Raw genomic sequence first — 26,490 nt, forward strand, 5'->3', positions numbered from 1 at the left:
ACATATATATATACATCACGGGAGGGGCTGGGAACATATATATACATCACAGGAGGGGCTGGGGGCATATATATACATCACAGGAAGGGCTGGGGACATATATACATCACAGGAGGGGATGGGGCATATACACATCACAGGAGGGACTGGGGGCATATACACATCACAGAAGGGGATGGGACATATACACATCACAGGAGTTGCTAGAGACATATACACATCACAGGAGTGGCTGGGGGCATATACACATCACAGGAGGGGTTGGGGCTCGGACATACCTGGGGGGCACAGACAGTACTGCTGGGCACAGACTGCACTGGTGGTGGCACGGACAGCACTAGAGGGCTGCGAATAGGACTGGGGGACACGGACAGGACTAAGGGGGCATAAACATCACCAAGGGGGCACAGACAACATTTGGGGGGTGGCACACAGCACTGAGGGGTGGCACACAGCACTGGGAGGAAGGCACATAGCACTTGTCGGCATTCACAGTACTAGGGAGGTACACAACACTGGGTGGAGGGCTAACAGCAGCAGGAAGCAGGACATTCACAGCAGCGGAGGCAGGAGGCTCACAGCACCGTGGGAGGCAGGAGGCTCACAGCACTGTGGGAGGAAAAAGGCAGGATGCTCACAGCACCATGGGAGGCAGGAGGCTCACAGCACCTCAGGAGGCAGGAGGCTCACAGCACCACGGGAGGCAGGAGGCTCACATCTACGCAGGAGGCTCACATCACCGCGGGAGGCAGGATGCAGAAGGATCTCAGCACCGTAGGAGGCAGGAGGCTTATATCATCACAGGAGGTTCACAGCACCACGGGAGGCAGGAGGCTCACATCACCGTGCGAGGCAGGACGGTCACATCACCGTGGGAGGCAGGAGGCTCACATCACTATGGGAGGCAGGAGGCTCACATCACTGTGGGAGGCCGGAGGCTCACATCACCGTGGGAGGCAGGAGGCTAACATCAATGCAGGAGGCTCACGTCACCGCAGGAGGCAAGAGTCACACAGCACCATGGGAGGCAGGAGGCTCACAGAACCGCAGGAGGTAGGAGTCTCACTTCACTGTGGGAGGCAGGAGTTTCACTGCAGAGTCTTTTTGATTGCTATGCATTTTTTTCTGTCTGAGAACCCAGTCCCATCCTTTAGTCATGTGTATTCGATTTCCTATATAGTCAGGTCCCTGGCTTCCCATACACAAGCAGGTTTCAACTGCATATAGAGGTAACATTTGGTTAGGGACCCATACACACCAGCAGGTTTTAACCGCATATAGAGGTAACATTTGATTAGGGACCCCATTAATAAGAGATTACCGTGAAGTGGTTATGGGGCAGTAATGAATTGATCAATACATTAGCTAAATATCTCTTTTTTCAAATAATCCTCAGCAGTTATGCAATGTCACATTTTACTTTATTCAATTTTTCATATGGCTAACTGTGTTTTTCATTCCTTATGTATTATTAAGCAGTCATGCTTGTTCATATTTCTCTGAATTTGGTGTACAGCTCTTACTTCATATAGATTGTGTATATTTTGCCTAGCACCCTGTTCACTTTACAATGGTGTTCCAGCAGTCTTTTTGATTGTTATGCAGTTTTTTCTGTCTGAGAACCCAGTCCCGCCCTTTAGTCATGTTTATTCAATTTTCTATATAGCCAGGTCCCTGGCTTCCTATACACAAGCAGGTTTCAACTGCACATAGAGGTAACTTTTGGTTAGGGGCCCATACACACAAGCAGGTTTTAACTGCATATAGAGGTAACATTTGGTTAGGGACCCCATAAATAAGAGATTACCATCAAGTGGTTATGCGCAGTAATGAATTGATCAATACATTACCTAAATATCTCTTTTTTTTTTTCAAATAATTCTCAGCAGTTATGCAATGTCAAATTTCAATTTTTTCAATTTTTTATATGGCTAATTGTATTTTTCATTCCTTATGTATTATAAAGCAGTCATGCTTGTTCATATTTCTCTGAATTTGGGGTGCAGCTTTTACTTTATATAGCACTGTGGGAGGCGGGAGGCCGGATGCTCACAGCACCGTGGGAGGCAGGAGGCTCATAGCACCTCGGGAGGCAGGAGGCTCACATCACCGCAGGAGGCTCACAGCACCCCGGGAGGCAGGAGGCTCACATCACCATGGGAAGCAGGAGGCTGACATCACCGTGGGAGGCAGGAGGCTCACATCACCGCAGGAGGAAGGAGGTTAACATCAATGCAGGAGGCTCACGTCACCGTAAGAGGCAAGAGTCACACATCACCACGGGAGGCAGGAGGCTCACAGAACTGGGGGAGGTAGGAGTCTCACTTCACTGCGGGAGGCAGGACTTTCACTGCAGAGCAGGAGGCAGGAGGCTCAGTGCACCTCGGGAGGCAGGAGGCTCATAGCACCACAGGAGGCATGAGGCTCACATCTATGCAGGAGGCTCACATCACCGCGGGAGGCAGGATGCAGGAGGATCTCAGCACCGCGGGACGCAGGAGTCTCACAGCAGTGGGAGGCAGAAGGCTTACATCATCGCAGGACGGTCACATCACCGTGGGAGGCAGGAAGCTCACATCACCGTGGGAGGCAGGAGGCTCACATCACCGCAGGAGGCAGGAGGCTAACATCAATGCAGGAGGCTCACGTCACCGCAGGAGGCAAGAGTCACACAGCACCATGGGAAGCAGGAGGCTCACAGAACCGCGGGAGGTAGGAATCTCACTTCACTGCGGGAGGCAGGAGTTTCACTGCAGAGTCTTTTTGATTGCTATGCAGTTTTTTCTGTCGGAGAACCACACATAGAGGTAACATTTGGTTAGGGACACTTTACTGCGGGAGGCAGGAGTTTCACTGCAGAGCAGGAAACAGGAGGCTCAGTACACCATGGGAGGCAGGAGGCTCACATCAACGCAGGAAGCTCACATCACCACGGGAGGCAGGAGGCAGGAGGCTCACATCACTGTAGGAGGAAGGAAGCAGGAGGCTCACAGCACCGTGGGAGGTAGGAGTCTCACTTCATTGCGGGAGGCAGGAGTTTCACTGCAGAGCAGGAGGCAAGAGGCTCAGTGCACCACGGGAGGCAGGAGGCTCATATCAACGCAGGAAGCTCACATCACCACAGGAGAAATAGAGCAAGTGACAAAACCTCTTAACTGCAAACCAAAAAGATAGAAGCAAAGGTAAAAGACAATCAGAATTGGTCAGGGACCGACCAGGCTGTGGCTCAACAGGGAAGGAAACTAACCACGCAGCACAAGGTCACCAAATCGACTCCTGAACCCAAGGCATGACAAATAGCTAGACAAACTGTGCAATTTCACTTTGTGCAATTTCACTTTGGGTACATGGAAGAGAAGGAGTGTTATTTAAATTTTGGAGCACCAATTTGGCTGCAATTGTGTCATGTACACAATGTTAGTAGTCACCTCATAGCTCCAAAATGACTACCATGAATAGGCTTGGCGCAAGATACTCCATTTCCCAGTATCCAAGAGTTGCCCTGGCCTTCACCCTTTACCCTCTGTACAGGGATCTAGATCTAAGCAGGGCTCCCATGGTAAAGGCCACAGAGTCAGGTGCTGTTGGGTAGCACAAGCTGGCAAAAAGGATAATAAGGAAGCCAGGTCATATCCAGGAGATCATGTCAGGGATAGTTTCAAAAACAAGCGAGTAGTCAAATATCAAGGTGAGATCAATGACCAGTTATTAACAGGTTAAAACACAGGACAGAGGCACAAACCAGGATATAATTTTAAATAGCAGTGGGAGCTGGGTTTAAATAGAACAGACCCACCCAGTGCTGACAGCAGACAGAAACCAAAACAACAAATAACCCCATAGCTTCCAGACTGGACACCACCACAAGTCCCATGAATAAAATAGGATTGATTTTATCAAGTATCACCTATAACAACAGCGTGGAGCTATCTAGCGGCTGAAGCAGAAACTGCACAGATGTTACAGTATCCCCCCCTCTCTTATGAGCGGCCTCTGGACACGTAGGACGAGGCTTACCAGGGAAAGAATGATGGAACTTTCTCATTAGATTGTCAGTATTAATGTCAGTAGCTCACACCCACGATCTTTCTTCTGGTTTAAAGCTTTTCCAATGATCAAGTTACTGCAACGATTGCCTTCCTATCCTGGAATCAAGGATTTTTTTCCACTTTATACTTAAAGCTGCTTCCAACCAACATAGGTAGAGAGTGTTATCAACAGGGTGCACAGGTAAATAATATCTGTTAAGCAAAAATTTGTGAAAGACATTGGGAATCCGGAATAAGGGGGGGATTTTCAAATGGAAAGCTATTGGATTGACCACCTCAATAATTTCATAGGACCAATGATACTGGGACCCAACTTAGCAGACGGAATCTTGAATTTGCTATTGGGGACAAGCTGTGGTTATCTACTAGAAATATCAAAGCTCGGCCAGTCAGTCCACCTCTTATTAGGATCTGTGCATTCCATGCACTTTTCAAGTTTTCTCTGACTTCAGCCCAGACAAGGTTCAATTAGTCTATACATTTATAAGTCACTGGAGTGACAACTTCAAAGGTCACAAATAGAAATGAGCACACCTAAGGTTCGAGTTCAGAAACCGACTTCCAAAAAAACAAGCCTTGGGTTCGAAGTTCGAGTGAGTTACGAGTGCAAATCACTCAAGCGAGCAGCTCTGTGCTTGCGTATGAGTGATGCTCAGCCCTGTACCAGTCACGTGCAGTGTTTGAACATCTCCCATTTGGGGTAAAATCAACTTGATTAGATGCAGTGTGCACACACAAACAAACAAAAAAAATTGAAAAACCCCGCCCACCTTCCTTGGGACGTGTTTTGCTTATGGCTGGCTGCATGTGGGTGGAGACACAAACTCCACAATTAGTGACTGCCATTGAGGTTCGGTTCAGGTCATAGTCACAAACCGAACCTTGTCTAAGGTTTAAATGTACCTGGCGAACCAAACCTCCAAAGGTTCATTCATCTCTACTCACAAAGGAACCAAACTGTGGATGATACCCATGATTACAGAAGAATGGAGATGTCTTATTGGATTTTTTACATTATAGCAAACTCAGCTAAAAGCAAATGTTCTACCCAGGCAGACAGATGGTCAGAGACATAACACAGAAGAAATTGCTGAAGTGTTGACTGACACTGATTGGTTGACAGTGTTTCAGTCTAACCGTTAATCTCTGGGTAAAAAGTTGATGAAAAGGACAATTCAATATTAATTTTACTACAGAAAGCCCTATAGAGTTTAGAATCAAACTGAGTTCTATCGAAACAATATTTTCTCGAATCTCATGAAAAAGTTCAATGTGTTTGATAAACAACTTAAAGTTTCACAGTTTGGCAACCCAGACAAGAAAACAAAATTATACTGCTTGTTAAAATTGTCCACCACTATTCAAATTATAGTTTTTCCCTCTGAAGGTGGAAGATCAGTAATGAAAATCCATGGAGAGGTTGGTCTATAGACTTATTGGAATGGGTAAAGACTGAAGAAGGCCTGCTTGGCAGGTTTGGGGAGTTTTCGTTTGGGCAAAATTATGCATGCGTTAAGTTATTATTCACAATCTCGAAGAATGGTTGGCCACAAAAATTACTGCTTATTAGTCAGACAGTATTGCTAATGCCAGGGTGAGTTGGAAGGACAGAATCATGAGACTCTAGGAGTACTTGCAGACAAAACTGGGGAAGAACAAATAATTTTTGTGAAGGAGTAATGTCAGGGGCTAATTCTTCACTTTTACTAATCTCTTCAACAAGCTTTAGAGAGACCTCGGACACAACTATACCCTCAACTAGAGTGGGAACTTGTCCTGAGTCTGTAGTTTGGAATGGGCAGAAACCTTAGGAGAGAGCATCGGCTTTCATGGTTTTTGTCTCAGCCCCCACTCCACTGAGAAATCTCTGAGTAGTACCAATAGTGTATGATTGCTCCATGGAGCCCAGAGATGGTCCAAGAACACTAATTTACCAAGGTGATCTTTATTCACATATCTAGAATTTATCAAAGGATCAGTTTAATCCATTATTATTGAAAATATCTTCCTTCGTTCTCCCTTTAATAATCAGTCAACATAACAGTCATTATAGTTTATAGATGCAAATTGTTATATATGAAAGCAAGCAATCATTTATAAACTAATATCACAAACAGCAAAATCTATTAGTAGTCAGACAAATATATGGATTTGGAAAGAACTGCATATGAGAAAGCATCAGGTGCATAGGGATCTCACTACTGTATACCTGAACTCCAGACTTACCATCTGCTGTATCACCCTGAGGCTCTACGCAGTGAATACGCATGGATGATGATTAATTGCATCTGCAACTGGGACATCAAACCTAGCACTCGTTGAGTAAACTTGATTTTCCAATATAACTTCTGTATGCTGACTTATTATTTCTAAATAACTGTAAGCTATTTTTTTCAATTTTGAATCTTTTATATCAGGAAAACAGAAAACTAATAAAAAAAAGAATAAATGAAGTCTGAGGAAGTAATACGTAATAGTATATTTGCAATTACATAATGCCTATAAAAGAAATCTCACAAGGTCTCATAATTTTCTGGCAAATACTTTGAATATACAGTATATATTATTTTAGACGACTTCATACCTACTCTTGCCACTCCCAGCAAAGCCTTACCTCAATAATGCAATGTTTTATTTCGTGGATATGTATAAATAAGTAACAGTTTACAATAGATCACATTCATAGAAATGTCAATTAGTGGACAGTTTTGGTGCATAAAACTTAATATGTCATTCCTTGATTTTTCTTTTCAACTTTACTGCTTCTTCGTCACAGGTGGTCCTGCATTATTGTCAATTTAGGCCTACACCATTTTCGCACCGCTGGCCCAAACTGTGCCCTCTCTAATGCTGCAAGTAGAGTCAGCTTTGTCTCTACAGCATCGGAAGAGCACAGTGGTACTGAAGCTAGCCAGATTCAACAATCCAGCTTTAGAGCAATGTGTACAAGTTCTGCAGTCTACGACCACCACTGATAGACTGCAGAAGTGGTAACTTAGGCAAAGAGTAGTACATGAGTACATGTAGTAGAATGAAATTAAAAATCCCTGAAAGGAAATGATTAGAGATGAGTAGCGATGAGCGGACCCGTGGAAGTTCCGGTTCTGCAGGTTCAGTCCGACTTTAGATAAGGTTCTGTTCTGGACCTCAACTTGACCCAAAGCTCATTGGAAGTTACTGATTGGGCAGTTCAGGTCTCCGCCCAAATAGAGCCAGGCATAAACAGAACCTTTTTGACCGTGGGCGGGGTTTTTTAATTTTTTTTTTTTGGTGCACATTATATCCGATAACGCTGTTGTTTTCCCCAGTGAGATCCATTCAAACACTGAAAGCGTCTCGCACTGGTCCGAGCACTAAGTGTACCCAATCACAACGATGCTCAATCGAGTGGTTTGCATATGTAAAGCACTCGAACTCTGAGCTCGAATACTGATTTTTCTGTAATGTTGGTGTTTGGTATGAAAATAAAAATTTAAATTTCTGGTTCGCTCATCTCTAGAGATGAGCTGACCCATGGAAGTTTGTGTTTACCAGAATCAGCTGAACTTTAGATAAAGTTCAGTTCGGGCTTTGACCTGAACCCCAATGGCAGCTAATGATTAGGTAGTTTGGCTTCCTGCCCCCATGCAGCCAGCATAAACAGAACAATTCCGTGGGAGGGCAGGTTTTTTTGACACATTACATCCCAAAACATTATTTTCAGCCCCAGTGAGAGCCATTCAGGGACTGCATGGGACTCGCACTGGGCCGAGCACCGAACGTACCCGAGCACACCGATCCTTGATCGAGTGGTTAGCATACGTAATATGTAAAGCACCCAAACTCAGAACTCGGATCCTGATTTTTTTTATTTTTTTTTTAAAAAAAAAACCTGTGTTCAGTATGAACTCCGAACTTTACAACTGGGTTCGCTCATCTCTAGAAAGGATTTTTAATAACAAGTAAATAGCACATTGACTTGTGCAATTTTACTGATTTAACATAATGAAAAAAAATTGAATTGAGGTTGCAAAATGCCCAGAAGATCTACTGGAGGATAGAAATGACAAAAAAAAATAATTTATAACAACAGATTTATCAAAATGTCCTCCATCAGACAGCTATTACAGTGTAGTTCTTATTTGACAGCAGTTTGACCCTTTAAGAATTAGGCAATTTATTTTGTCCCCTTTTTTCAACTGCCATAACATTGTATTTTTCTATTGACATAGCTATAAAAGGGCTTGATATTTTTACAGGACAAAGTGTAGTTTTGAATGCCATCATTCATTTTACCATATAACAACCAAAACCACTAATTGTTGCGTTTTGATTTTATCGCCATTCAGCGTTTACCATGCAGCATTAATGTGTTTAGACTTTATTAGCTTGGGCCATTATGTGTGTGGCAATACAAAATATGTTAGTAATTTTTATGATTTACATTTAAGTAAAAGCGGAGATTTAAACTTCTATATTTTTATTATATTTTGTTTTATACAGTATATTGTACTGGGAAAAAAATTTAGGCAGGTGTAAGTAAAAATATTCCAAGTAAAATGCTTTAAAAAACCAGAAGTGTTAATAGTTTACTTTTATCAACTAACAGAATAAAAAGTGAATAAACAAAAGAGAAATCTAAATCAAATCAATATTTTGTGTGACAGCCTTTCCCTTCAAAATAGATTCTTCTAGGTACACTTGCTCACAGTTTTTGAAGGAATTCAGCAGGAAGGGGCTCCAAACATCTTGGAGAAGTAACCAAAGATTATCTGAGGATGTAGGCTTGTTGAAATCCTTTATTCTCTTCTTGTAACCCCACACAGACTCGATAATAGCAAGATGAGGGCTAAAGGGTGCTTTACACGCTGCGACATCGCTAACGATATATCGTCGGGGTCACGTTGTTAGTGACGCACATCCGGCGTCGTTAGCGACATCGCAGTGTGTGACACCAAGGAGCGATGATCAACAAGTGCAAAAACGTGAAAAATCGTTGCTCGTTGACACGTCGCTCCTTTTCCAAATATTGTTGTTGCTGCAGGTACGATGTTGTTCGTCGTTCATGCGGTAGCACACATCGCTATGTGTGACACCGCTGGAACGACGAACATCTCCTTACCTGCGTCCACCGGCAATGAGGAAGGAAGGAGGTGGGCGGCATGTTCCGGCCGCTCATCTCCGCCCCTCCCCTGCTATTGGACGGCTGCCGTGTGACGTTGCTGTGACACTGCACAAACCGCCCCCTTAAAAAGGAGGCGGATCACCGGCCAGAGAAACGTCGCAGGGAAGGTAAGTCAGTGTGACGGGTGTAAGCGATGTTGTACGCCATGGACAGTGTTTTGCCTGTGAAGCACAACCGACGGGGGCGGGTACGCTCGCTAGCGATATCGGTACCGATATTGCAGCGTGTAAAGTACCCTTAAGTGGGGGCTATATCATGACCTAATTTGCAGTGCCTTCAAAAACCTTTTCGTACCACTTGACCTTTAACCATTTTTAATGTTACATCCACAAATGTTAGTGTATTTTCTTGGGTTTTTTTGTAATATCCCAATACTAAGTAGGGCTCATTTGTAAAGTGTATAGGAAATGATACTGGGTTTTCTAAATATTTGAAAATAGAAATCTGAAAATTGTAATGTGTATTTGTATTCAGCCCCCCTGTAGGACTTTGTAGGACCACCTGCAGTTACTGCTGTAAATCTTTTGGGCTAGGTCTCTACCAGCTCTGCACATCTAGAGGCTGAAATTATTGCCCATTCTTCTTTGCAAAATAGCTCTAGCTCAGTGACATTGGATTCAGGCATCTGTGATCAGCAATTTTCAAGTCTTACCACAGAATCTCAATGGGATTTAGGTCTGAACTGTGACTGGGCCATTCACACACATGAATATTCTTTGATCTAAACCATTTACTGTAGCTCTGGCAGTATGTTTAGGGTCATTTTCCTGCTGGAAGATAAACCAAAGCTTTAGTCCTAAGTATGTTGCAGCCTTTAATAAGTTTTCCTCCAGGATTTCCCTGTATTGAGCTCCAACCATCTTCCCATCAACTCTGACCAGCTTCCTTGTGCCTGCTGAAGAAAAGTATCCCCACAGCATGATGCTACCACCATATTTGATACTGGAGATTGTGTTTTTAGGGTGATGCGTAGTTTTTGTCTTCCACCACACATAGCATTTTGCATTTAGTCCAAAAAATCTTTTTGAGATCATCTAATCATAGCACCTTCTTCCACATGCTAGCTGCATCCCCTTTTTGAAAACTGCAAACAGTATTTCTCATGGCTTGCTTTCAAAAATGGCTTGTTCTTGCCACTTTTCCATAAAGGCCAGATTTGTGGTGCATATGACTAATTGACCAATAGTAGTCTTGTGGACAGATTCTCCCACCTGAGCTGTGGATCTCTGCAGATCCTCCAGAGCATGGGTCCCCAATTCCAGTCCACAAGGGCCGCCAACAGTGCATGTTTTCAGGATTTCCTTAGTATTGCACATGGGATAATTTAATCACCTGCACAGTTGATGATTCCAACACCCATGCAATGCTAAGGAAATCCTGAAAATATGCACTGTTGGCGGCTCTCGAGGACTGGAGTTGGGGAACCCTGCTCCAGAGTGACCATGGGACTTTTGGCTGCTTCTCTAATCTATGCTCTCCTTGCTTGAGATGTAATTTTAGGTGAGCATCCATGCCTTAGGAGGTTTGCAGTTGTTCCAAACTCCCTCCATTTTTGTATGATGGATTGTTGAACAGTGTTCCTTGAGATGTTCAGAGTTTGGGCAATTTTTTTATTTTTTTTTTTAATAACCTAACCCTGCTTTATTTTTTTCCATAACTTTATCCCTGACCTGTCTGGTGTGTTCTTTGCTTTTCATGATGCTGTTTGATCCCTAATGTTCTCAAATAAACCTCTGAAGCCTTTACAGAATAGCTATAGTTATACTAAGAAAAAATTACACACAGATGGATTTAAGGGTACTTTACATGCTGCAACATCGCTAGCGATCTCGTTAGCGATGTGAAATTCTAGATAGCAAGTGCGATCTTTTGAGATCGCACATGCGTAAAATGACTTATGTGTGATCTCTATAGATCACACTTGCGATCTAGAATTTCACATCGCTAATGAGATCGCTAGCGATTTCGCAGCATGTAAAGTACCCTTTAGTTTACTAATTAGGTGACTTCTGGAGGCAATTTGCCACTCGGATTTTTATTTAGGGGTATCAAACTACAGGGGGCTGAAAACAAATGTACATCCCAATATTCAGATTAAAATTTTTAAAATATTTAGAAAACCATGTATCATTTCCTTTACACTTTTAAATGTGAAATATTTGCTACTTAGAGTTGATAAATCACATAAAACCAATAAAATAAATTTAAGTTTGTAGGTATAATGTGAAGAAATGTGGGTATGAATACTTTTGCAAGGCACTGTAGCTGTTAATGACATTGGTTGTATGTTTGGGGTCATTGTCCTGTTAGCAGAATAAATTTAGGGCTACTCAAACACCTCACTGGTGATATTGCATAATGAATAAGTATCTGCTTATGTATCTCAGCATTGAGGACTCTTCATTTTCATTTTTTTTGCACTCACCGGGCTGCTGTGAAGAATCTTATTTAATCCAACATGAAATTACAGGTGATATAAAACCCTGTGGGGGAGAGAGGTGCAAGGAGCACGCGGGACGACGGCCGTTTCGTGGCTATACAGCCCTTCGACAGGTGAGGATTTGAACAATATTGATCCAGCAACAACCCCTTTAGACCAAGAATACGAAGAGGCCGGGGCAAGCGCAGGCGCAGGTGTTCCAGGCAAGAGGAAACAGGTTTCTTGGAGGGCATAAATGACTCTACTAACCAAAAAATCTTTAATTTAACCGATCATGTACTTGATGTAAATACGCTTGCAGATCAGATTCAATATGCTCTTTACCCATGTCTTTGATACTGAATCAATTGAGGTTTTGGATGTAAAATTTTCTGCTAGAAAAGGCAAGATCGTACGTGAGTTGTATAGAAAACCAACGGCAGTTAATATGCTCCTTCATCATGACAGTACGCACCCATGGCATATAAAGAAATCTGTTCCATACAGTCAATTCATGCAATTAAATAGAATAATAAATGATCCGATCAAATTACAAGAGCAAACAGCTGATTTAAAAAAAACTATTCAAAGAACGCGGCTACCCTGATAAGAGTATAGAGGAAGCACATAAAAAAGCATTAATAGTTTGTCCCCCTAGTGGTCAAATGAGGAGAGAAAGAAAAAAAGAAAACCCAAATAGGTTTGTATTTAATTTTAGATTTGGCCCACTAGAGAACACAATTCGAATGGTTATCAATAAGAATTGGTTCTTGATTGAAAAAGATAAAGATTTAATGGAATTGGGAAAATATAAACCTATTAGAGCTTGCAGAAGATGCAAAAATTTGGGAGGCGTACTGGTCAGAAAACGATATACACCACCTCAGACATGGTTGCATAGGTCAAGTCCCAAGGGAAATTACAGGTGTCGCAATTGCTCATTTTGTAATTTTCATTATATTGAGAAAGCAATAAAAATTGGACACAAATGACATGTTACTAAACAACTAAACACTTGTAAAACAAAAATGGTGGTGTATATCGTTTTCTGTCCGTGTGGCATGTTTTATATAGGAAAAACTATTCGCCCACTTTTTATTAGATTTAGCGAGCATCGCAACTCTATTGAAACCGGCATAGGAGCTACTAAAATAATTGCTCATGTCAAAGAAGTTCATAAGGCAGATAAGAATGTTTTAAAATTTGCCGGATTAGAACGAGTAGAGCCCATGGCAGAAGGAGGAGATCCCCATAAAATTTTATTACAGAAGGAATAGCAGTATATATTTAAATATAATGCTATAATCCCCTAGGTTTCAATGAGAAAAATGATCTCATAGTGTTCTTGTACAAAATATAATTGTTGATTGCTGCTAATACATCGTTTTCAATATAATGCTGAATGTTGCTATCCATATTTTGTTTTTTAATTGTTTTTACCATGATTAACATTTATTAACCAAGTGTAGTGCCTATAAAAAATAGGAACTGATGGCATGAGTTGTGGCCCTGTCGAAGGGCCGTATAGGCACGAAACGGCCGTCGTTCCGCATGCTCCGTGCATCTCCCTCCCCCACAGGCTTTTATATCACCTGTAATTTCATGTTGGATTAAATAAGATTCTTCACAACAGCCCAGGGAGTGCCTTTCTTTTTCTTTTTTGGATTGTTCATGAATCTCTCAAGCTTTGAAGTGAGCACCACACGATACGGTTGTTTATTTTACTGCCTTGCTAAGCGGGACTGTCTGGCAGTTGGAGATAGCTTGACTAACGGAATTGCTCTATTGATAGAAACAGTGAAGAGGACTGAATAGTGCCCAGTGTTCTGTCTTTGTTTTTGTTATATGTTTTGTGCATAGTTGAGTCATTTGGCTATAGGCTAGTTTCACACTTCCATTGAATGGCATGCATTGCATTGCGTTGTGTGACGGATGCAATGGATGTGTTGCATATAGTGGCACAACGGATGCAACAGATCGTACAAAACAACGGAATCTGCTTTTTTTTTTTTACAGTTTTAATGGCGGCAGACTATTGTGAACGATCAGCTGATCTCCCGGCCGCCGGGGGATCAGCTGATCGTTCAGAATAGTCTGCCGCTGGGTGATCAGCTGATCGCTCACAGCAACCAGCCGCCGGGTGATTGTAACGCCTGCCTGGATCCACAGACTCAGACTCAGGCTGTAAGGGGGAGGCTAGAGGGAAGCCACTCACCAAGCAGGACACCCAGAACCCTGAAACCCTTTAACCCCTATACAGGGATTTGGAATTACAGAGGGCCCTGGAGATCACTACCTGTGGAAGGCTGCAGTCCGATGAGAGTAGTAGTCAGGCAGGGTCAAACTAGGAATTGCGGAACAGGGACATAATCGGCAGGCAATGACGTAGTCAGCAAACGTAGCAGAGTTCAAATCCGGATCGGGCAGCGAGGTACAAAAACAGTAGGCAGGAGGGTAGTCAGAAAACACGCAGAAGTCAACACACAGGAATCACCAAACAGAATAGGACGTAACAGGAGCCAGGAAAATCAGAACTATCTCTGGCAGTGATCATGTGACAGGAGGGGGAATAAGAAGGGTGCGGTGTCTTCCCATTGGCTGTAGCTGAACGCTGGTAACTTCAGCTGGAAGACACATGCCACCCACAGTCAGCCAGCAGTACTGCAGATCCCAAGATAACCCAGCCCAGTGGAAGATCGGAGCCTGCGCCCACCGGTGCCGCTGGCATCGACTCCTCTCCCATCACCAGTACCATCCACGGCAGGAACACGGCGTCGCCTGGCGATCGGAGCAGAAGTCGCTGGAGCAGACTCTGGCGGTGACGTAACAGTGATCAGCTGATTGTTCGGCCGCCGAAAATGTGTGCGGGGGGCGGAGTGCGGGGGGCGAAGTGCTGGGTGGGTGGAGCCGAGCGGGGCCATGGCGCTGAAGACGTCAGTGCAGCGAGGAATACATGGGGACAGGTGAGTGTGAGTACATGCATAGTGGAGTGCGGGAGGGGGCGGAGCCAAGCGGGGAAGTGTCGGCCTTCACACGTAGCTAGGGTAAATATCGGGTAACTAAGCAAAGCCCTTTGCTTGGTTACCCGATATTTACCTTGGTTACCAGTGTACACCGCTTAGCGCTAGCTCCTTGCACACGTAGCCAGGGTAAATATCGGGTTTCTAAGCAAAGCGCTTTGCTTACTAACCTGATGTGTACCTTGGTTATGTGTGCAAGGAGCCAGAGAGAGCATGCACAGCGAAATCCTAAGGATTCCGCTGCTCAAAAAACGTTACATGCTGCATTCCTTCCGCCCAGCGGAAGCAACGCAGCGTCGGTCAGTGGAAGCAACGCAGGTACTTCTGTCACAATCCGTCGTCCATACAAGTCTATGGGAAGCAGGGGAATACGTTAACGAATTCCGCTGTTTTCCAAAACGGCGTATTGCGACTGAAGGAAAACAACGCGAGTGTGAAACTAGCTTTATTTCCATGCTGAAAGTATGATTTTTTGTCACCATTCATCCATGAAGACCGCTTAGGCCAGACTTCTCCAAACGGAAGATGGGTATAGCTTGGTTCCAGTGATTGTTGTCAGTTCTGTGCTGATGGCACTGAACGACATCTTCCGATTTCGAGGGGAAGTAAGCATGATGTGCAGATGTGCAGGGTGCAGCCAAACCCATCTATATTGTCCTTGTAAATTAGGGTGTCTATCTCAATGGGGTTCACTTATATAGTGTAGGGCGTCAATGATAGGCTGTAAGCCAGACACTGTGCACTACATGTGTGTGACCAGCGCCCTATGAAAGCTCAATAAGGAGTAGTGGAAGTGATGATACAACCCAAACAGAGCTCTGATCTCAACATCATCTATTTTGTATGGAACTACATGAAAACACAAAAGGATTTGCACAAGCCTACATCCACAGAGATTTGTGGCTGGTTCTTCAACATGTATGGAAAACCTCCCTGCCGAGTTCCTTGAAAAAATGTCTTCAAATGTACTTACAAGAATTGGTGCTTTGACGATGTTTCGAAGGCAAAGGATGCTCACACCAAATATTGGTTTGATTTGAGCTTTCTCTTTGTTCATTCACTTTGTAATTTGTTGATTCATAAAAAATATTTTTACTTTGCAGCATTTTTACACACCTGCCCAGAATATATAGATAAATGTATATGTGTATATAATTTTTTGTCTTGTTTTTTTCATATATACATATATTCATATAGGACGAAGGCTAGCGCCGAAACGTGAGTAGGCGGGACTTGGCGTCATCTCAGCGGTGAGTAAAGTGAACTCCGGCTTTGTACTTCTCTATATTATATACATGCCACTCTGGGTTTTCTCAACTACCACGGGGTTATATACTTTGACCGATTTCTGTGGTTTAGATGTCTTCCCTGAGGCTGTATTGAGCTTCATTGTGTAGTAACCGGACACTATGTTATTTCCTTCACCGCTCAGGTACGCCACCTTGTGCACTATCTTGTAATTACACCCCTTGTTTTATCTTTTACTTTGGTTTCAATAAAGATTTACCTTTACACTTTGTTTTCTGATTCGTTTTGTGTGTGAATTGGTGGTATATCAATCGTTGAATCAGCTCTATATCCATCTACTACAACCATGGGGTGGTGGTACTATCTCTTATTTGAGTGACCACTGAACCTTCTCTCTTTGGTTTTGCTAATTGAATGTTGGCTGAAAATTTGATTGACATATATTCATATATACACTATAGTTCAATACGTTCAATACAGTATAAAACAAAATATAATAAAAATATAGAAGTTTAAATCTCAGCTTTTACTGAAATGTATATCTATCTATATATATATATATATATATATATATATATATATATATATATATCTCGATAGATATATAATATGCACACACACTACAGTTCAAAACTATAGGGTCACTTAGATATTTCCTTATTTTTGAAAGGAAAGCACATTTTTTTTCAATGAAGCTAACATTAAATGAAACAGAAATACATTCTATACATTGTTAATGTGGTAAATGACTATTCTAGCTTCAAACATCCGGTTTTTAATGCAATATCTACATAGGTGTATAGTGTGTCCACCGCCATTAACTTGAGAACGGCGGCAGCTATAAGCATAGAAGTGGTGTCTAGGTATAGTAAAGTAGCCATGCGCTACGCAATGAAACCACCTATAGCGCCACCTGGTAGAAAACAACAGAGTTAGCATTTTTATCTCGAAAACGGAACGAGAGAGAGAAAAAAAGTGAATTAAAAAATTGTAGGGCATCCTCAATTCATTACGAATCGACACCTTGCATACAGAAATGCTATGATATGAAGCCCATGACACCCCCAAAACATTGAATGCTGGTCACGCCTATGGCGCTCATTTAACTTTGATGCTCAAAGTGGCCACCGTCAGCTGCAATGCACATCTGGACTCTGGACAGCATACTGTATCTTACTACAGTGTTTACTAAGTACCCTATGCACTATGCTTTTATTTAGTTACAGCAGGGTATGTTTTCACAATTTTTTCCTTGGTTTCTCTTTGTCTCATGGCCAGTGTGAACATGGTCTCACAAGTTCCATGTATACCATCTCATACTCCGGCTCACTTTTTTGTTTTTATGTAGTTTTTTTGTATTCAGTACAAACAGAGAGTGGCCCCCTTCTCAGCGAGCTGGACATTTCATTCTGTGAATCCCCCTGACTGTGTGTGTCCTGTTGGGACCCGGTCGCTCTCAGCCCTTAGCCACATTGAGGCCTATTTTAGACCCATGGTAAGGTTTTAATATTAGAGAGTGTAGGTACTATCCCAACTGGGTACACCTTGACGTTTGGTGGGATAGCTTTATGCTTTTTTTGATCAAAAACCGTGTTTACTAAGTACCCTATGTTTATATGCACTATGCTTTTATTTAGTTACAGCAGGGTATGTTTTCACAATTTTTTCCTTGGTTTCTCTTTGTCTCATGGCCAGTGTGAACATGGTCTCACAAGTTCCATGTATACCATCTCATACTCCGGCTCACTTTTTTGTTTTTATGTAGTTTTTTTGTATTCAGTACAAACAGGGAGTGGCCCCCTTCTCAGCGAGCTGGACATTTCATTCTGTGAATCCCCCTGACTGTGTGTGTCCTCTTGGGACCCGGTCGCTCTCAGCCCTTAGCCACATTGAGGCCTATTTTAGACCCAAGGTAAGGTTTTAATATTAGAGAGTGTAGGTACTATCCCAACTGGGTACACCTTGATGTTTGGTGGGATAGCTTTATGCTTTTTTTGATCAAAAACAGTGTTTACTAAGTACCCTATGTTTATATGCACTATGCTTTTATTTAGTTACAGCAGGGTATGTTTTCACAATTTTTTCCTTGGTTTCTCTTTGTCTCATGGCCAGTGTGAACATGGTCTCACAAGTTCCATGTATACCATCTCATACTCCGGCTCACTTTTTTGTTTTTATGTATCTTACTGCACGTTGTGCAATATGGTAGGTAACACATTTGCACAAGCATCTGTGATACGTCGTCGTAGGTCCTGTAATGTTGGTGGAGGGGTCGCATACACCTGCTGTTTGATGTGACCTCACAGAAAGAAGTCCAATGGGGTCAGGTCAGGTGAGCTTGGAGGCCACTCCATGCAGCCACCATGCCCAATGACTTGTAGGAAGGTCTCCATGAGGTATTGCTTCACGTCCGCAGCCTTGTGAGTTTTACACATTCTAATCATAACATTTCTGTATGCAAGGTGTCGATTCATATTGAATTGATGATGCCCTACAACTTTGTACTTCACTTTTTTCTCTATCTCGTTCCGTTTTCGAGATAAAAATGCTAACTCCGTTGCTTTCCACCAGGTGGCGCTATAGGTGGAGATTTGCCGTGACGTGGCGGGGTAGCTCAAGAAATTGCAATTTTTTTGCCAAAAATATTAAATTTTATTAACAAGTACAGTTTGGAATTTTTAGTGCAGTAGTGCACATTTAGTGTTGGCTATCTTGTTTTTTTCATTGAATTGGTCGGTGGCTGACCCCCACCTTGCCGTGCCCCCAATTTGGGTTGTATTCCATCTGTCTTGATTTTGGCAATTGGTGGCTGTTTACATTCAGTCATCATGCCCTGTCCACAGGCTATTTACTTCCAGCAGCATTTGCTTGGGCCTGTCCCGCCCACAGCCATGATTCAGTCATGGGTACGGGATTGAAAAGCACCAAGTAAGTGCTGCTAAAAACAGTTCTACTTTTCATATGTGAGGCCGTATGGCACATTTTATATAAAAATATTTTTAGAGTAGGACTGCCCTAATGAGATTTGCCGTGACGTGGCGGCTCAAGAAATTGCAATTTTTTGCCAAAAATCTCAAATTTTATAAATAAGTACAGTTTGGAATTTTTAGTGCAGTAGTGCACATTTATTGCTGGCTATCTTGTTTTTTTCAGGTGGTTTCATTGCGTAGCGCATGGATACTTTATTATACCTAGACACCACCTCTATGCCTATAGCTGCAGCCGTTCTCAAGTTAATGGCGGTGGACAGGATATGGGTGGACACACTTTATAGAGGCCCATTTCCCACAACCACCACTCCAGTGTTCTAATGGTACATTGAGTTTGCTAACTGTGCTAGAAGGCTAATGGATGTTTAGAAATCCCTTGAAAACCAGCTGATTAGAGAAGTTATAAAACTGACCTTCCTTTGAGCTAGTTGAGAATCTAAAGAATTACATTTGTTGGTTCCATTAAACTCTCAAAATGGCCATAAAAAGAGAACTTTCAAGTGAAACTCGACAGTCTATTATTGTTCTTAGAAATGAAGGATATTTCATGCGAGAAATTGCCAAGAAACTGAAGATTTCCTACAATGGTTTGTACGACTCCCTTCAGAGGAGAGCACTAACAGGCTCTAACCAGAGTCTTTAGTTTGAGAAATCAACGCCTCACAGGTCTTCAACTGGCAGCTTCATTATATAGTACCCGCAAAACTCCAGTGTCAACATCTACAGTGAAGAGGCGACTCTGGGATGCTGGCCTTCAGGGCAGAGTGGCAAAGAAAAAGCCATATCTGAGACTGGCTAATAAAAGGAAAAGATTAATATGGGCAAAAGAACACAGACACTGGACAGAGGGAGATTGGAAAAAGTGTTATGGCCAGGCGAATCAAGGTTTGAGGTGTTTTGATCACACAGAACAACATTTGTGAGATGCAGAACAACTGAAAAGATGCTGGAAGAGTGCCTGATGCCATCTGTCAAGCATTGTGGAGGTAATGTGATGGTCTGGGGTTGCTTTGGTGCTGGTAAAGAGATTTGTACAAGGTAAAAGGGATTTTGAATAAGGAAGGCTATCACTCCACTTTGCAACACCATGCCACACCCTGTGGACAGTGCTTGATTGGAGCCAATTTCATCCTACAACAGGACAATGACTAACGCACACCTCCAAATTCTGCATAAATTATTTAGGGAAGAAACAGGCAGCTGGTATTCAATCTGTAATGGAGTGGCCAGCCCAGTCACCAGATCTCAACCCTATTGAGCTGTTGTGGGAGGAGCTTGACCATATGGTACGCAAAAAGTGCCCATCAAGCCAATCCAATTTGTGGAAGGCACTTCTGGAAGCATGGGGTGAAATATCTCCAGATTACATCAGCAAATTAAAAGCTAGAATGCCAAATGTCTGCAAAGCTGTAATTGCTGCAAAGTAGCATTCTGTGACGAAAGCAAAGTCTGAAGGAGAAAATTATTATTTCAAGTAAAAATCATTACTTCTAACCTAGTCAATGTCTGGACTATATTTTCTATTCATTTTTGCAACTCATTTGATAAATAAAATTATGATTTTTCATGGAAAAGACAAAATTGTCTGGGTGACCCCAAACATTTGAACTATAGTGTATATATATATATATATATATATATATATATATATATATATATATATTCATACAGTACAGACCAAAGGTTTGGATACACCTTCACATTCAAAGAGTTTTCTTTATTTTCATGACTCTTAAAACTGTAGATTAACATTGAGGGCTTCAAAACTATGAATTAACACATGTGGAATGAAATACAGTCAGGTCCAGAAATATTTGGACAGTGACACAAGTTTTGTTATTTTAGCTGTTTACAAAAACATGTTCAGAAATACAATTATATATATAATATGGGCTGAAAGTGCACACTCCCAGCTGCAATATGAGAGTTTTCACATCCAAGTCGGAGAAAGGGTTTAGGAATCATAGCTCTGTAATGCATAGCCTCCTCTTTTTCAAGGGACCAAAAGTAATTGGACAAGGGACTCTAAGGGCTGCAATTAACTCTGAAGGCGTCTCCCTCGTTAACCTGTAATCAATGAAGTAGTTAAAAGGTCTGGGGTTGATTACAGGTGTGTTGTTTTGCATTTGGAAGCTGTTGCTGTGACCAGACAACATGCGGTCTAAGGAACTCTCAATTGAGGTGAAGCAGAACATCCTGAGGCTGAAAAAAAAGAAAAAATCCATCAGAGAGATAGCAGACATGCTTGGAGTAGCAAAATCAACAGTCGGGTACATTCTGAGAAAAAAGGAATTGACTGGTGAGCTTGGGAACTCAAAAAGGCCTGGGCGTCCACGGATGACAACAGTGGTGGATGATCACCGCATACTTTCTTTGGTGAAGAAGAACCCATTCACAACATCAACTGAAGTCCAGAACACTCTCAGTGAAGTAGGTGTATCTGTCTCTAAGTCAACAGTAAAGAGAAGACTCCATGAAAGTAAATACAAAGGGTTCACATCTAGATGCAAACCATACATCAATTCCAAAAATAGACAGGCCAGAGTTAAATTTGCTGAAAAACACCTCATGAAGCCAGCTCAGTTCTGGAAAAGTATTCTATGGACAGATGAGACCAAGATCAACCTGTACCAGAATGATGGGAAGAAAAAAGTTTGGAGAAGAAAGGGAACGGCACATGATCCAAGGCACACCACATCCTCTGTAAAACATGGTGGAGGCAACGTGATGGCATGGGCATGCATGGCTTTCAATGGCACTGGGTCACTTGTGTTTATTGATGACATAACAGCAGACAAGAGTAGCCGGATGAATTCTGAAGTGTACCGGGATATACTTTCAGCCCAGATTCAGCCAAATGCCGCAAAGTTGATCGGATGGCGCTTCATAGTACAGATGGACAATGACCCCAAGCATACAGCCAAAGCTACCCAGGAGTTCATGAGTGCAAAAAAGTGGAACATTCTGCAATGGCCAAGTCAATCACCAGATCTTAACCCAATTGAGCATGCATTTCACTTGCTCAAATCCAGACTTAAGACGGAAAGACCCACAAACAAGCAAGACCTGAAGGCTGCGGCTGTAAAGGCCTGGCAAAGCATTAAGAAGGAGGAAACCCAGCGTTTGGTGATGTCCATGGGTTCCAGACTTAAGGCAGTGATTGCCTCCAAAGGATTCGCAACAAAATATTGAAAATAAAAAATGTTTGTTTGGGTTTGGTTTATTTGTCCAATTACTTTTGACCTCCTAAAATATGGAGTGTTTGTAAAGAAATGTGTACAATTCCTACAATTTCTATCACATATTTTTGTTCAAACCTTCAAATTAAACGTTACAATCTGCACTTGAATTCTGTTGTAGATGTTTCATTTCAAATCCAATGTGGTGGCATGCAGAGCCCAACTCGCGAAAATTGTGTCACTGTCCAAATATTTCTGGACCTAACTGTACTTAAAAAAAAGTGTGAAACAACTGAAAATATGTCTTATATTCTAGGTTCTTCAAAGTAGCCACCTTTTGCTTTGATTACTGCTTTGCACACTCTTGGCATTGTCTTGATGAGCTTCAAGAGGTAGTCACTGGAAATGGTTTTCACTTCACAGGTGTGCCCTGTAAGGTTTAATAAGTGGGATTTCTTCCCTTATAAATGGCGTTGGGACCATCAGTTGTGTTGTGCAGAAGTCTGGTGGATACACAGCTGATAGTCCTACTGAATAGACTGTTAGAATGTGTATTATGGCAAGAAGAAAGCAGCTGAGTGAAGAAAAACGAGTGGCCATTATTACTTTAAGAAATGAAGGTCAGTCAGTCCGAAAAATTGGGAAAACTTTGAAAGTTTCCCCAAGTGCAGTGGCAAAAACCATCAAACGCTACAAAGAAACTGGCTTTTATAAGGACCGCCCCAGGAAAGGAAAATCAAGAGTCACCTCTGCTGCAGAGGATAAGTTTATCCAAGTCACCAGCCTCAGAAATCGCAGGTTAACAGCAGCTCAAATTAGAGACCAAGTCAATGCCACACAGAGTTCTAGCAGCAGACACATCTCTAGAACAACTGTTAAGAGGAGATTTTGTGAAACAACTGAAAATATGTCTTATATTCTAGGTTCTTCAAAGTAGCCACCTTTTGCTTTGATTACTGCTTTGCACACTCTTGGCATTCTCTTGATGAGCTTCAAGAGGTAGTCAACACCACAAATTCTAACAGTCTATTCAGTAGGACTATCAGCTGTGTACCCACCAGACTTCTGCACAACACAACTGATGGTCCCAACACCATTTATAAGGCAAGAAATCCCACTTATTAAACCTGACAGGGCACACCTGTGAAGTGAAAACCATTTCCAGTGACTACCTCTTGAGTACAAACTTATGATGACCTTTGACACATTCAGAGAAGGAATGAATGTGTCTCATGGATTCATGTCTTTTTACATCAGTTAAAAGATGTGCTCCTCTGACCATCCGAGCGTGTCCCAGCCCTAGACCAGACACTTATCAGAGGACAATAAAACTTTCACACTGAACTGCAGCAGTATTTATGGCTAGAACAGCTTGTCCCCCTGCCATAGAGATAGTTCTGTTTCATATAACTTGTTCTTTTTTTTTTTTTTTTTTTTTTTACTGCACTATTCTAAGTCCTGTTGTGTATAAATACGTGACTCTTCAGATTTTGTGTTATACCATGCCTGATGAAGAGACCTGAGTAGTCTCGAAAGCTTGCAATTATTACCATCTTTTCAGTTAGCCATTAAAAGGTATCAACCACTGAGGACTCTCTGTTCTTTTAAACAATTTTTTTTGGTGACAATTTATGGAAGTTATTCTAATCCATCACCTTTTTAAGGTGATATTTCAAAAGATTGCTGCACTATGCAATCTACAAGACCAATATCCAGGCTGTGGCTAATATACTTGGTGATCAAACCTTAGCGAGATACCAATAAATTACGTTTCCGATCATGGAAAACACCATTTACTATCAGCCCATCTGATGTTGCTTTATAATGTCAGTAGTGGGGTTAAGATCCCCAAGTCATTGCCTGATGGATTGCCTATCAGTGCAGAACATACTACCATGTATTTAAAAGCAGTTTAGAAGTAATCAATTGTAAAGCCATTAAAATTATTTTTTTTAATAGAGTTTTATGTAGAAAAACAAAAAAAAACATCCACCTTTACCCAAGAAAATGAAAGAACTAAAAAATATCATTCTTTTTTAATAATTCACCATTAGTGATGGGAACCCGAACTGTAAAATCCAGGATCTGTACCGAATACCTACTCTGTATAGATGCACCGGCTGCAAACATGGAGTTCTCAGGGAACTCTGTATAACCATCTAGACTCAGCCACCTGAATAATTAAAAAAAAGAAAGAAAATAGGGAAAAAACAACGTTATACTTACTGAGTCTCCCACGATGCTGTAACACTACTTCCATGGCCGCTTATTAACCTCATACATATTCCTGCTTCCCCCCTCGTCCAAGGGCTGTCCCGGCAACTCTGATTGGTTGCAGTCAGACCACTCCCCTAAGCTGTGTGACAGCATGTGCGATTGCTTGGAATCACATACACTGTCTGCGTTTATTTAGTGGTGTAAAAATAAATAAGTAAAAAAATTGTTGTAGAGTCCCCAGGCTACAACCCCGAGCTGTGTCCATATTTTGGCTGTGTATCGAAATAAGAGGGACCACATGCAGCTTTTTTTTATTAATTATTTAAATAAATAATTTAAAAAAATTACATGCGGTCGCCCACAATTTTGATACCCAGCCATGATAAAACCGACAGCTAGTGGCTGGTATTCTCAGGTTGGGGAGAAACATGGTTATTGTGCTCTCCCCAGTCTAAAAATAGCAGCCTGTAGTTGCCCAGAATTGTCGCATCCATTAGATGCGACAATTCCAGCACTTTACCCGGCTCATCACGATAGCCTTGGTGCGGTGGCAATATGGCTAGTATTAATGGTTAATGACAGCTCACAGCTGCCTCTAAGTTAAATTAGTAATAGGAGGCGTCTATGAGAACCCCCAAAATTACTAATCTGTAAGAGAATGGAAAAAACACAAACACCAAAAAAATTCTTTATTTAAAATAAAATACAAAAAAACACCCTATGCACTGTTGTCAATCTAATCAGGAGCTGTGTTCACTCCAACACTGATCCTCAAGGCTTACGTGGTGCCTATGTCTAGGTGACATAGAGTATATATATACAAAAGTGCAAACCTTTTGCAAAGAAGTAAACTCACTCTTCAACATTAATATGCCAACAAATAGGTTAGGTCAGGTTTTGCATGATGTCGACAGTCGATTTGCACACTAAGGCACTAAGAAGTGTCTTAATGTATTAAATGGCCTTCGCCATGAGATAACTAGGGCTGAGGGGATCTGAACTGTAAAAGTCCGAATCCGCGCAGTTTCAAAGATTTCCAGGTGCCTGATCCAGATCCGGGATTCTGGGTGCACAATCCGGATACGGCACTGGGGAAAATAATTGAAAAATAAAGAAAAACAGAAAGAAAACAGCGTTTCACAGGTATCGAGACTCGGTGTCATGGCGGCACACTTCTTCTGGGTCGCACATTAACTTCCTGTACAGTGCATTGTATAAACACAGCTTTCCGAGTTTTCCCGCCCACCGGATGTCCTCTCGTCTGTGATTGGTTGCAGGCAGACTCACCCCCAGCCTGTGACAGTATCTGCATGCCGTGCAGTCATCGAAGCTCAGTCATTGTCTGCACAGCCAATGGTTGTGCTCTATGGCCGCTGGCTGTGTTATGTAGAGAGCAGAAGCAGCGTGGGACCTCGTGTGGATTACGTCAGACCTGCAGGGTGTTGGGGGTTAATAAAGAGTTGAAGGAGGGTGTGTGTTTTGTACTTTATTCCAAATAAAGGATTTTTCTCTGTGTTTGTGCTTATTTACTTTCATTTACAGGTTAGTGTGATGCAGGTATCACATAAACACCTGTTCCATCACTAACCTAGGGCTTAGTAGCAGCTATGCGCTGCTATTAATCTCTTATTACCCCGATTGCCACCGCTCCAATGCAATCGAGAAGAGGCGGTAAGGCACCGGGATTGTAAAATCTAATAGATGCGGCAATACCAGGTGGCTGCGGGCTAAGAATACCAGTCCCCAGCTGGCTTTATCTTGGCTGGGGATGAAAATTAGGGGGGAACGCAAATCAATTTTTTAAAAAATGTATTTAAATAATAAAAAAAGCTGCACCACCGGCACAGCCGCGCACACTTCTGACAGGAACGTGCATGTATTTCTAGGTACATGCACGCTCATGTTCAGAGAGTGGCAAGCCATGCCGGGTGCTGTCATGGCAGCCACACACACTTCTGACAGGAGCGTGCATGTGTTTCTAAAACATATGCAAGGTCACCATACTGACCCGCAGACACTTGCACTGCTTTCTCCGTCCACCGGCTGTCCTGCCGCCTGTGATTGGTTGCAGTCAGCTGACATGCTGCCACTCAGGGTAGGGGCATGTCTAACTGCACCCAATTACACGCGCCAGTGGGTGGGCAAAACAATGAATATTGAATTGTCGGATCCTGAAGAGAAAAGCGTGACGCGGAAGGAGTGTG

The 26,490-nt window shown here is 42.3% G+C and overlaps 1 protein-coding gene across 1 annotated transcript in view; it reads right to left on the bottom strand.

Moving 5' to 3' along the window:
* The window catches only part of NEK11 (NIMA related kinase 11), a 430,667-nt gene that overhangs the window by 206,666 nt on the left and 197,511 nt on the right, over positions 1-26,490 (bottom strand). The window lies entirely within an intron of this gene.

This window comes from Anomaloglossus baeobatrachus, chromosome 6, assembly GCF_048569485.1.
Source record: "Anomaloglossus baeobatrachus isolate aAnoBae1 chromosome 6, aAnoBae1.hap1, whole genome shotgun sequence".
NCBI classification, from domain to species: Eukaryota; Metazoa; Chordata; class Amphibia; order Anura; family Aromobatidae; genus Anomaloglossus; species Anomaloglossus baeobatrachus.